General features: G+C 41.6%; 2 protein-coding genes across 2 annotated transcripts in view; both read right to left on the reverse strand.

Annotated features, from left to right (window-relative positions):
* Positions 1–5726, reverse strand: part of ADAMTS14 (ADAM metallopeptidase with thrombospondin type 1 motif 14) — a 147330-nt gene extending 141604 nt beyond the window's left edge. The window contains exon 1 of the mRNA XM_060286031.1: positions 5675–5726. The gene's annotated coding sequence lies outside the window, so the exon portion shown is untranslated. The remainder of the gene's footprint in view (positions 1–5674) is intronic.
* Positions 5727–11013: 5287 nt separating this feature from the next.
* The window catches only part of PALD1 (phosphatase domain containing paladin 1), a 99066-nt gene continuing 96220 nt past the window's right edge, over positions 11014–13859 (reverse strand). The window contains exon 21 of the mRNA XM_060286034.2: positions 11014–12274. The gene's annotated coding sequence lies outside the window, so the exon portion shown is untranslated. The remainder of the gene's footprint in view (positions 12275–13859) is intronic.

Consider the following 13859-nt stretch of genomic DNA (forward strand, 5'->3'; position numbering starts at 1 on the left):
TTGACAGTAACCCAAGCATAGTAGGGGACTTTAACACCCCACTTTCACCAATGCACAGATCATCAAGATGAAAATAAACAGGGAAACACAAGCATTAACTGACACATTAAACAAGATGGACTTAATTGATATTTATAGGACATTCCATCTGAAAACAACAGAATACACTTTCTTCTCAAGTGCTCATGGAACATTCTCCAGGATAGATCACATGTTGGGTCACAAATCAAGCCTTGGTAAATTTAAGGAAATGAAATCGTATCAAGTATCTTTTCCGACCACAATGCTATGAGACTAGATATCAATTACAGGAAAAAATCTGTAAAAAATACAAATACATGGAGGTTAAACAATACAATACTTAATAACCAAGAGACCACTGAAGAAATCAAAGAGGAAATCAAAAAATACCTAGAAACAAATGACAACGAAAACATGATGAACCAAAACCTATGGGATGCAGCAAAAGCAGTTCTAAGAAGGAAGTTTATAGTAATACAATCCTACCTCAAGAAACAAGAAAAATCTCAAATAAACAACCTAACCTTACACCTAAACCAATTAGAGAAAGAAGGACAAAAAAGCTCCAAAGTTAGCAGAAGGAAAGAAATCATAAAGATCAGATCAGAAATAAATAAAAAGAAATGAAGGAAACAGTAGCAAAGATCAATAAAACTAAAAGCTGGTTCTTTGAGAAGACATAAAAATTGATAAGCCATTAGCGAGACTCATCAAGAAAAAAATGGAGAAGACTCAAATCAACAGAATTAGAAATATAAAAGAGAAGTAACAACTCACACTGCAGAAATACAAAGGATCATGAGAGATTACTACAAGCAACTATATGCCAATAAAATGGACCACCTGGAAGAAATGGACACATTCTCAGAGAAGCACAACCTTCTGAGACTGAAGCAGGAAGAAATAGAAAATATAAACAGACCAATTACAAGCACTGAAATTGAGACTGTGATTAAAAATCTCCCAACAGACAAAACCCCAGGACCAGATGGCTTCACAAGCAAATTCTATCAAACATTTAGAGAAGACCTAACAGCTATCATTCTCAAACCTTCCAAAATATAGCAGAGGGAGGACCACTCCCAAACTCATTCTACAAGGCCACCATCACCCTGATACCAAAACCAGACAAAGATGTCACAAAAAAAGAAAACTACAGGCCAATATCACTGATGAAAATACATGCAAAAATCCTCAACAAAATACTAGCAAACAGAATCCAACAGCACATTAAAAGGATCATACACCATGATCAAGTAGGATTTATCCCAGGAATGCAAGGATTCTTCAATATATACAAGTCAGTCAATGTGATACACCATATTAATAAATTGAAGGGTAAAAACCATATGATCATCTCAGTAGTTGCAGAAAAAGCTTTCGACAAGATTCAACATCCATTTATGACAAAAACCCTCCAGAAAGTAGGCATAGAGGGAACTTCCCTCAACATGATAAAGGCCATATATGACAATCCCACAGCCAACATTGTTCTCAGTGGTGAAAAACTGAAACCACTTCCACTAAGATCAGGAACAAGACAAGTTTGCCCACTCTCACCACTCTTATTCAACATAGTTTTGGAAATTTTAGCCACAGCAATCAGAGAAGAAAAATAAATAAAAGGAATCCAAATCGGAAAAGAAGAAGTAAAGCTGTCACTGTTTGCAGATGACATGATACTATACATACAGAATCCTAAAGAGGCTACCAGAAAACTACTAGAGCTAATCAATGAATCTGGTAAAGTAGCAGGATACAAAATTAATGCACAGAAATCTCTTGCATTCCTATACACTAATGATGAAAAATCTGAAAGAGAAATTAAGGAAACAGTCCCATATACCACTGCAAGAAAAAGAATAAAATACCTAGGAATAAACCTACCTAAGGAGACAGAAGGCCTATATGCAGAAAAGTATGACACTGATGAAAGAAATTAAAGATGATACAAACAGATGGAGAAATATACCACGTTCTTGGATTGGAAGAATCAATATTGTGAAAAGGACTCTACTACCCAAAGCAATCTACAGATTCATGAAGTCCCTATCAAAGTACCAATGGCATTTTTCACAGAACTAGAACAAAAAATTTCACAATTTGTATGGAAACAGAAAAGACCCCGAATAGCCAAAGCAATCTTGAGAAAGAAAGATGGAGCTGGAGAAATCAGGCTCCTGGACTTCAGACTATACTAAAAATCTACAGTAATTAAGACAGTATGGTACTGGTACAAAAACAGAAATATAGATCAATGGAGAAGGATAGATGGCCCAGAGATAAACCCATGCACATATGGCACCTTATCTTTGATAAAGGAGGCAAGAATATACAATGGAGAAAAGACAGCCTCTTCAATAAGTGGTGCTGGGAAAACTGGACAGCTACATGTAAAAGAATGAAATTAGAACACTCCCTAACACCATACACAAAAATAAACCCAAAATGGATTAAAGACCTAAATGTAAGGCCAGACACTATAAAACCCTTAGAGGAAAACATAGGCAGAACACTCTATGACATAAATCACAGCAAGATTCTTTTGACCACCTTTAGAGAAATGGAAATAAAAACAAAAATAAACAAGTGGGACCTAATGAAACTTAAAAGCTTTTGCACAGCAAAGGAAACCATAAACGAGATGAAAAGACAACCCTCATAATAGGAGAAAGTATTTTCAAATGGAGCAACTGACAAAGGATTAATCTCCAAAATATACAAGTAGCTCATGCAGCTCAACATCAAAAAAACAAACAACCCAATCCAAAAATGGGCAGAAGACCTAAATAGACATTTCTCCAAAGAAGATATACAGATTGCCAACAAACACATGAAAGAATGCTCAACATCATTAATCATTAGAGAAATGCAAATCAAAACTACAATGAGATATCACCTCACACCAGTCAGAATGGCCATCATCAAAAAATCTACAAACAATAAATGCTGGAGAGGGTGTGGAGAAAAGGGAACCCTCTTGCACTGTTGGTGGGAATGTAAATTGATACAGCCACTATGGAGAACAGTATGGAGGTTCCTTAAAAAACTAAAAATAGAACTACCATACGACCCAGCAATCCCACTACTGGGCATATACCCTAAGAAAACCATAATTCAAAAAGAGTCATGTACCCCAATGTTCACTGCAGCTCTATTTACAATAGCCAGGACATGGAAGCAACCTAGGTGTCCACAGACAGATGAATGGATAAAGAAGATGTGGCACATATATACAATGGAATATTACTCAGCCATAAAAAGAAACGAAATTGAGTTATTTGTAGTGAGGTGGATAGACCTAGAGTGTGTCATACAGAGTGAAGTAAATCAGAAAGAGAAAAACAAATACCGCATGCTAACACCTATATATGGAATCTAAAAAAAATTTTTAAATGGTTATGAAGAACCTAGGGGCAGGACAGGAATAAAGACGCAGATGTAGAGAATGGACTTGAGGACACGGGGAGGGGGAAGGGTAAGCTGGGACGAAGTGTGAGAGTGCCATGGACATACATACACTACCAAATGTAAAATAGATAGTGGGAAGCAGCCGCATAGCACAGGGAGATCAGCTCGGTGCTTTGTGACCACCTAGAGGGGTGGGATAGGGAGGGTGGGAGGGAGACGCAGGAGGGAGGAGATATGGGGATGTATGTATATGTATAGCTAATTCATTTTGCTATAAAGCAGAAACTAACACACCATTGTAAAGCAATTATACTCCAATAAAGATGTTTTTAAAAAAAATACTGGGCTTCCCTGGTGGCGCAGTGGTTGAGAGTCCGCCTGCCGATGCAGGGGACGCGGGTTCGTGCCCTGGTCTGGGAGGATTGGGCCCATGGGCCATGGCTGCTGGGTCTTCACTTCCGGAGCCTGTGCCCCGCAACGGGAGAGGCCACAGCAGTGAGAGGCACGCGTACCGCAAAAAAAAAAAAAAAATACAATGGGAAAGTAGAATGAACATATGATGTATCTAAAGCTGTATATTCAAACTCAGATAACAACAAACTACTGAGCTTTATACGGGGATTCAATTTGCAAAATACCATTAGAACACTTTGACTTGAGGGTCAAACAGTTTCAGTATAATTGAAATCTTCTCAATATGCATTTATGCATAATAATGGATTTCTAAATCCCAAGTATTTCTTACTGTGAAGACTTTAAGTATGTAAATTATAGTCTAATATAATTTAGCAGTTCAATCAAATGAATAAATAATTGATAAATTAACATGTTCAGTTTTCAGGGTTCCAGTGGAATGTCTGTAACTCTTAGTTTTCAAACTGCCTGATTCTTTCTCCCCGACAGTTCCAAATTATTCTGCTGTTGTTCTTTAGTTTGAAGATCTATTTGACCAATTTAAGTAGTATAATTTCAGTTTAAGTGTATACATCTAAAATTATAAACCAGAAACCAAAGATAATTTCTTATAAGAGTTGTTGAAATGTGTTTGTAGCCTGTGCTATGACCACAGCAGAAACTCAATCAAAATCTGTTTGCTATGGGCTTCCCTGGTGCCGCAGTGGTTGAGAATCTGCCTGCCAATGCAGGGGACACGGGTTCAAGCCCTGGTCTGGGAAGATCCCACATGCCGCGGAGCAACCCGTGAGCCACAACTACTGAGCCTGCGCGCCTGGAGCTTGTGCTCCGCAACAGTAGAGGCCGTGACAGTAAGAGGCCCGCGCCACGATGAAGAGTGGGCCCTGCTCGCCGCAACTAGAGAAAGCCCACACACAGAAACGAAGACCCAACACATTCAAAAATAAATAAATAAATAATTTTTTTAAAAAAATCTGTTTGCTAGGGCTTCCCTGGTGGCACAGTGGTTAAGAATCCGCCTGCCAATGCAGGGGACACGGGTTTGAGCCCTGGTCCGGGAAGATTCCCACATGCCGTGGAGTAACTAAGCCTGTGTGCCACAACTACTGAGCCCATGTGCCACAACTACTGAAGTCTGAGAGCCTAGAGCCCATGCTCCGCAACAAGAGAAGCCACGTCAATGAGAAGCCCGTGCACCACAATGAAGAGTAGACCCCACTCGCTGCAACTAGAGAAAGCCCGCGCACAGCAACGAAGACCCAACACAGCCATAAATTAATTAATTAATTAATAAAAATCTGTTTGCTAAATAAATGAATAAATAAATGAGTAAATCTGAAAGCCCTCTTGTTTCACAATGGGCTCAGTCACCAACTGAATCAGTTCCAGCTGGGGCAGCTCTTTCTCTGGGCACAGCTGGTATCCACTTGGCCTAGGCAAGTTGTGACCCCAAAAGGGCCAGGCCTACCACCCTAATCTGCTCATGGGGCTCCCCCCACCACCACCACCACCTGCCAGACAAGGTCCTTTCCAGCCAAGACTTCCACAGCCCAGGCGGCCAAACACCAGGCAGGGGCAGACTGGGCATCTGCCTGGCTTTTATCTTTTAGGGAGGGGGTGATGGGGTGGCAGGTTGGTCTGGTACAGCTAAGACCAGGGTCACTGGTGAGATTCTCATGGGGTGGTTAGGGTTACTGCCACACGGAAAGAGACCAACCTCCGTCACAGATAGGACTCTCAAGAGCAGCTAAGGACTGACGGCCAACCCAGGCAGCAGATGAAATGACCATGGCCACACGCTCACCCCAGACTAGCCACAGAGACTTACCACATGAACCTTGACTTTGATCCAAGACTGAGCTCAAACCCCAACCAGTTCTCTTTAGTACATCACAATCACATAAAACTCCCTGCAGACCCCGGGCTGTAAAAGGAGGAGCTAGAACAATGACGTCTGCATGCTCTTTCAGCTGAGAGGGACTGGGCCCTGATTCCTCAAGCCGGCTGGTCCCTGACACTCAGTGGATGGACACGGCCGAAGGATCCGACAGCCCTGTCACCCCGAATCTGCTGGGTGGGCAAACCCCAGAAGCACCACCCTCCCAATGCTGGAAGACGTCCTGCTCCATGAGCCCTTCTCTTCCCAAAAGCCAGATACGCAACGCCGGCTGGCCAGAACTAGAACAGCTGCTATTGCTTTACAGGCTATAACGGCAATTTGTTTACTCTGGGGCTCAACTGCACATCTGGGCTCACAGTTAGTCTCCACAACAGCTGGTTCCCTGCTTCTTCTGAAAAGGGCCATGACGTCAACCTGCTGGCAGGACACTGACTTTTCCCCTGGGAAACCCAAACACCCCATGAGATCAACCAGCATGAAAGGAAAACATCTTTGTCTCCATCTCCTTTTTTTTAAACATCTTTATTGGAGTATAATTGCTTTATAATGTGTTAGTTTCTTCTGTATAACAAAGTGAATCAGCTATATGTATATATATATCCCCATATCCCCTCCCTCTTGCATCTCCCTCCCACCCTCCCTATCCCACCCCTCTAGGTGGTCACAAAGCACCGAGCTCATCTCCCTGTGCTATGCGGCTGCTTCCACTAGCTATCTATTTTACACCTGGTAGTGTATGTATGTCCATGCCACTCTCTCACTTCGTCCCAGCTTCCCCTTGCCCCTCCACATGTCCTCAAGTCCATTCTCTACATCTGCATCTTTATTGCTCTCCTGCCCCTAGGTTCTTCAGAACCATTATTATTTTGTTTTAGATTCCATATATATATGTGTTAGCGTACAGTATTTGTTTTTCTCTTTCTGACATACTTCACTCTGTATGACACACTCTAGGTCCACCAACCTCACTACAAATAACTCAATTTCATTTCATTTTATGGCTGAGTAATACTCCATTGCATACATGCATACCTTTTTTTCGAAGTTTTGAATTTTATTTTACTTATTTTTTTATACAGCAGGTTCTTATTAGTTATCCCTTTTATACATATTAGTGTGTATATGTCAATCCCAATCTCCCAGTTCCTCACACCACCACCCGCCCCCCACCACTTTCCCCTCTTGGTGTCCATGGCATTGTTCTCTACATCTGTGTCTCAATTTCTGCTCTGCAAACAGGTCCATCTGTACCATTTTTCTAGGTTCCACATATATGCGTTAATATACAATATTTGTTTTTCTCTTTCTGACTTACTTCACTCTGTATGACAGTCTCTAGATTCATCCATGTCTCTACAAATGACCCAATTTCGTTCCTTTTTATGGCTGAGTAATATTCCATTGTATATATGTACCACATCTTCTTCATCCATTTGTCTGCCTATGGGCATTTAGGTTGCTTCCATGACCTGGCTATTGTAAATAGAGGCACAATGAACATTGTGGTACATGACTCTTTTTGAATTATGGTTTTCTCTGGGTATATGCCCAGTACTGGGATTGCTGGGTCATATGGTAGTTCTATTTTTAGTTTTTTAAGGAACCTCCATACTGTTCTCCATAGTGGCTGTATCAATTTACATTCCCACCAACAGTGCAAGAGGGTTCCCTTTTCTCCACACCCTCTCCAGCATTTATTGTTTGTAGATTTTTTGATGATGGCCATTCTGACCGGTGTGAGGTGATACCTCATTGTAGTTTTCATTTGCATTTCTCTAAAGATCAGTGATGTTCAGCATCCTTTCACGTGTTTCTTGGCAATCTGTATATCTTCTTTGGAGAAATATCTATTTACGTCTTCTGCCCATTTTTGGAGTGTGTTGTTTGTTTGTTTCATATTGAGCTGCATGAGCTACTAGTATATTTTATACGTTAAGCCTTTGTCAGTTGCTTCGTTTGCAAACATTTCCTCCCATTCTGAGGGCTGTGTTTTTGTCTCATTTACGGTTTCCTTCGCTGTGCAAAAGCTTTTAAGTTTCATTAAGTTCCCTTTGTTTACTTTTGTTTCTATTTCCATTTCTCTAGGAGGTGGGTCAAAAAAGCTCTTGCTGTGATTTATGTCATAGAGTGTTCTGCCTACGTTTTCCTCTAAGAGTTTTATAGTGTCTGGCCTTACATTTAGGTCTTTAATCCATTTTGAGCTTATTTTTGGGTATGGTGTTAGGGAGTGTTCTAACTTCATTCTTTTCCATGTAGCTGTCCAGTTTTCCCAGCACTACTTATGGAAGAGGCTGTCTTTTCTCCATTGTATATTCTTGCCTCCTTTATCAGGTGACCTCCTTTATAAGGTGACCATATGTGCATGGGCTTATCTCTGGGCTTTCTATCCTGTTCTGTTTCTATCCTGTTCCACTGATCTATATTTCTGTTTTTGTGCCAGTACCATATTGCCTTGATTACTGTAGCTTTTTAGCACAGTACAGATTACTTTAGTCTGAAGTCAGGGACCCTGATTCCTCCAGTTCTGTTTTTCTTTCTCTAGATTGCTTTGGCTATTCGGGGTCTTTTCTGTTTCCATACAGATTGTGAAATTTCTTGTTCTAGTTCTGTGAAAAATGCCATTGGTAGTTTGATAGGGATTGCATGAATCTGTACACTGCTTTGGGTATTATACTCCTTTTCACAATGTTGATTCTTCCAATCCAAGAACGTGGTATATTTCTCCATCTGTTTGTATCATCTTTAATTTCTTTCATCAGTGTCTTATACTTTTCTGCAAATAGGCCTTTTGTCTCCTTAGGTAGGTTTATTCCTAGGTATTTTATTCTTTTTCTTGCAGTGGTATATGGGACTGTTTCCTTAATTTCTCTTTCAGATTTTTCATCATTAGTGTATAGGAATGCAAGAGATTTCTGTGCATTAATTTTGTATCCTGCTACTTTACCAGATTCATTGATTAGCTCTAGTAGTTTTCTGGTAGCCTCTTTAGGATTCTCTATGTATAGTATCATGTCATCTGCAAACAGTGACAGCTTTACTTCTTCTTTTCCAATTTGGATTCCTTTTATTTATTTTTCTTCTCTGATTGCTGTGGCTAAAACTTCCAAAACTATGTTGAATAACAGCGGTGAGAGTGGGTAACCTTGTCTTGTGCCTGATCTTAGTGGAAATGGTTTCAGTTTTTCACCATTGAGAACGATGTTGGTTGTGGGTTTGTCATATACGGCCTTTATTATGTTGAGGTAAGTTCCCTCTATGCCTACTTTCTGGAGGGTTTTTGTCAAAAGTGGGTGTTGAATCTTGTCGAAAGCTTTTTCTGCATCTATTGAGATGATCATATGGTTTTTACCCTTCAATTTATTAATACAGTGTATCACATTGACTGACTTGTATATATTGAAGAATCTTTGCATTCCTGGGATAATCCCCACTTGATCATGGTGTATGATCCTTTTAATGTGCTGTTGGATTCTGTTTGCTAGTATTTTGTTGAGGATTTTTGCATGTATTTTCATCAGTGATATTGGCCTGTAGTTTTCTTTCTTTGTGACATCTTTGTCTGGTTTTGGTATCAGGGTGATGGTGGCCTCGTAGAATGAGTTTGGGAGTGGTCCTCCCTCTGCTATATTTTGGAAGAGTTTGAGAATGATAGGTGTTAGGTCTTCTCTAAATGTTTGATAGAATTTGCCTGTGAAGCCATCTGGTCCTGGGCTTTTGTTTTTTGGAAGATTTTTAAAACAGTCTCAATTTCAATGCTTGTGATTGGTCTGCTTATATTTTCTATTTCTTCCTGCTTAAGTCTCGGAAGGTTACGCTTCTCTGAGAATGTGTCCATTTCTTCCAGGTTGTCCATTTTATTGGTACATATTTGCTTGTAGTAATCTCTCATGATCCTCTGTATTTCTGCAGTGTCAGTTGTTACATCTCCTTTTTCATTTCTAATTCTGTTGATTTGAGTCTTCTCCATTTTTTTCTTGATGAGTCTCGCTAAATGTTTATCAATTTTGTTTATCTTCTCAAAGAACCAGCTTTTAGTTTTATTGATCTTTGCTATTGTTTCCTTCATTTCTTTTTATTTATTTCTGATCTGATCTTTATGATTTCTTTCCTTCTGCTAACTTTGGGGCTTTTTTGTCCTTCTTTCTCTAATTGGTTTAGGTGTAAGGTTAGGTTGTTTATTTGAGATTTTTCTTGTTTCTTGAGGTAGGATTGTATTGCTATAAACTTCCTTCTTAGAACTGCTTTTGCTGCATCCCGTAGGTTTTGGTTTGTCGTATTTTCGTTGTCATTTGTTTCTAGGTATTTTTTGATTTCCTCTTTGATTTCTTCAGTGGTCTCTTGGTTATTAAGTATTGTATTGTTTAACCTCCATGTATTTGTATTTTTTACAGATTTTTTCCTGTAATTGATATCTAGTCTCATAGCATTGTGGTCGGAAAAGATACTTGATACGATTTCATTTCCTTAAATTTACCAAGGCTTGATTTGTGACCCAACATGTGATCTATCCTGGAGAATGTTCCATGAGCACTTGAGAAGAAAGTGTATTCTGTTGTTTTCAGATGGAATGTCCTATAAATATCAATTAAGTCCATCTTGTTTAATGTGTCAGTTAATGCTTGTGTTTCCCTGTTTATTTTCATCTTGATGATCTGTGCATTGGTGAAAGAGGGGTGTTAAAGTCCCCTACTATGCTTGTGTTACTGTCGATTTCCCCTTTTGTGGCTGTTACCATTTGCCGTATGTATTGAGGTGCTCCTATGTTGGGTGCATAAATATTTACAATTGTTATATGTTCTTGGATTCATCCCTTGATCCGTATGTAGTATCCTTCTTTGCCTCTTGTAATAGTCTTCATTTTAAAGTCTATTTTGTCTGATATGAGAATTGCTACTCCAGCTTTCTTTTGATTTCCATTTGCATGGAATATCTTTTTCCATCCCCTCACTTTTAGTCTGTGTGTGTCCCTAGGTCTGAAGTGGGTCTCTTGTAGACAGCATATATATGGATCTTGTTTTTGTATCCATTCAGCCAGTCTGTGTCATTTGGTTGGAGTATTTAATCCATTTACATTTAAGGTAATTATTGATATGTATGCTCCTATTACCATTTTCTTAATTGTTTTGGGTTTGTTTTTGTAGGTCTCTTCCTTCTCTTGTGTTTCCTGCCTAGAGAAGTCCCTTTAGCATTTATTGTAAAGCTGGTTTGGTGGTGCTGAATTCTCTTAGCTTTTGCTTGTCTGTAAAGGTTTTAATTTCTTCATCGAATCTGAATGAGATCCGTGCTGGATAGCATAATCTTCATTGTAGGTTTTTCCCTTTCATCACTTTAAATATGTCCTGCCTCTCCCTTCTGGCTTGCAGAGTATCTGCTGAAAGATCAGCTGTTAACCTTATGGGGTTTCCCTTCTATGTTATTTGTTTGTTTTCCCTTGCTGCTTTTAATACTTTTTCTTTGTATTTAATTTTTGTTAGTTTGATTACTATGTGTCTTGGCGTGTTTCTCCTTGGATTTATCCTGTATGGGACTCTCTGTGCTTCCTGGACTTGATTAACTATTTCCTTTCCCATATTAGGGAAGTTTTCAGCTATAATCTCTTCAAATATTTTCTCAGTCCCTTTCTTTTTGTCTTCTTCTTCTGGGACCCCTATAATTGAATGTTGGTGTGTTTAATGTTGTCCCTGAGGTCTCTGAGACTGTCCTCAATTCTTTTCATTCTTTTTTCTTTATTCTGCTCTGCAGTAGTTATTTCCACTGTTTTATCTTCCAGGTCACTTATCCGTTCTTCTGCCTCAGTTATTCTGCTATTGATTCTTTCTAGAGAATTTTTAATTTCATTTATTGTGTTGTTTGTCATTGTTTATTTGCTCTTTAGTTCTTCTAGGTCCTTGTTTAATGCTTCTTGTATTTTCTCCATTCTATTTCCAAGATTTGGATCATCTTTTCTATCATTACTCTGAATTCTTTTTCGAGTAGACTGCCTATTTCCTCTTCATTTGTTTGCCTTGCTCCTTCATCTGCTGCGTATTTCTCTGTCTTCTCATTTGGCTTAATTTACTGTGTTTGGGGTCTCCTTTTCGCAGGCTGCAGGTTCATAATTCCCATAGTTTATGGTGTCTGTCCCCAGTGGGTAACATTGGTTCAGTGGTTTGTGTAGGCTTCCTGGTGGAGGGGACTGGTGCTTGTGTTGTGGTGGATGAGGCTGGATCTTGTCTTTCTGGTAGGCAGGAATGCGTCCAGTGGTGTGTTTCGGGGTGTCTGTGAACTTAGTATGATTTTAGGCAGCCTGTCTGCTAATGGGTGGGGTTGTGTTTCTGTCTTGCTAGTTGTTTGGCACGGGGTGTCCAGCTCTGGAGCTTTCTGGCTGTTGAGTGGAGCTGGGCCTTAGCGTTGAGACAGAGATCTCTGGGACAGCTCTTGTTGATTGATATTACGTGGGGCCGGGAGGTCACTGGTGGACCAGTGTCCTGAACTGGGCTCTCCCACCTCTGAGGCTCAGGCCTGACACCTGGCTGGAGTACCAAGACCCTGTCAGCCACACAGTTTAGAAGAAAAGGAAGAAAAAATAAAATAAAATGAAATAAAGTTATTAAAATAAAAATTTAAAATATATTATTAAAATAAAAAAATTTAAAAATAAAAAAAAAGAGCAACCAAACCAATAAACAAATCCACCAGTGATAACAAGCACTAAAAACTATACTACGATAAACATAAAAATCAGAAACTAGGGTTTCCCTGGTGGTGCAGTGGTTGAGAGTCTGCCTGCCGATGCAGGGGATACGGGTTCGTGCCCTGGTCCGGGAAGATCCCACATGCCGCGGAGCGGCTGGTCCGGTGAGCCATGGCCGCTGAGCCTGCGCGGCCAGAGCCTGTGCTCTGCAACGGGAGAGGCTGCAACAGTGAGAGGCCTGCATACCACACACACACACACAAAAATCAGAAACTAGTCCGTCGCAGACAGCGAACTCCAAGTCTACAGTTGCTTCCAAAGTCTACCACCTCAGTTTTGGGATGATTTGTTGTCTATTCAGGTATTCCACAGACGCAGGGTACATCAAGTTGATTGTGGAGATTTAATCCACTGCTCCTGAGGCTGCTGGAAGAAGTTTCCCTTTCTCTTCTTTGTTTGCACAGCTCCCAGGTCCCAGCTTTGGATTTGGCCCCGCCTCTGCACGCAGGTTGCCCTCCGGTGTCTGTTCTTCGCTCAGACAGGAGGGGTTGAAGGAGCAGCTGATTAGGGGGCTCTGGCTCACTCAGGCCAGGGGGCGGGAGGGGTTCGGAATGCGGGGCCAGCCTGTGGTGCGAGAGGCCAGTGTGACATTGCAACAGCCTGAGGCACGCCGTGTGTTCTCCCGGGGAAGTTGTCCCTGGATCACAGGACCCTGTCAGTGGCGGGCTGCACAGGCTCCCAGGAGGGAAGGTGTGGATAGTGACCTGTGCTTACACACAGGCTTCTTGGCTGAAGCAGCAGCCTTAGCGTTTCATGCCCATCTCTTGTGTCTGCACTGATAGCTGCGGCTCGCGCCTGTCTCTGAAGCTCTTTTAGGCGGTGCTCTGCCTTCTGTGGGCAGACAGGGAAGGAATCACCTCTCCTCGTGCACCCTAAAACCTCTCCTCGTGCACCTCTTAGGCAGGTGCAGACTTTTTCCCAGACTCCCTCCCGGCTAGCTGGGGCGCACTAGCCCCCTTCAGGCTGTGTTCACGTGGCCAACCCCAGGCCCCTCCCTGGGATCTGACCTCCGAAGCCCGAGCCTCAGCTCCCAGCCCCGCCCCCGCCCCCCCCCCCCCCGGCGGGTGAGCAGACAAGCCTCTCGGGCTGGTGAGTGCTGGTCGGCACCGATCCTCTGTGCAGGAAGCTCTCCACTCTGCCCTCTGCACCACTGTTGCTGTGCTCTCCTCCGCGGCTCCGAAGCTCCCCCCTCCGCCCCCCCGCAGTCTCCGCCCGCGAAGGGCCTTCCTAGTGTGTGGAAACCTTTCCTCCTTCACAGCTCCCTCCCACTGGTGCAGGTCCCATCCCTATTCTTTTGTCTCTGTTTTTTCTTTTTTCTTTTGCCCTACCCAGGTACGTGGGGAGTTTCTTGCCTTTTGGGAGGTCTGAGGTCTTCTGCCA

Source organism: Globicephala melas, chromosome 16, assembly GCF_963455315.2.
Source record: "Globicephala melas chromosome 16, mGloMel1.2, whole genome shotgun sequence".
NCBI classification, from domain to species: Eukaryota; Metazoa; Chordata; class Mammalia; order Artiodactyla; family Delphinidae; genus Globicephala; species Globicephala melas.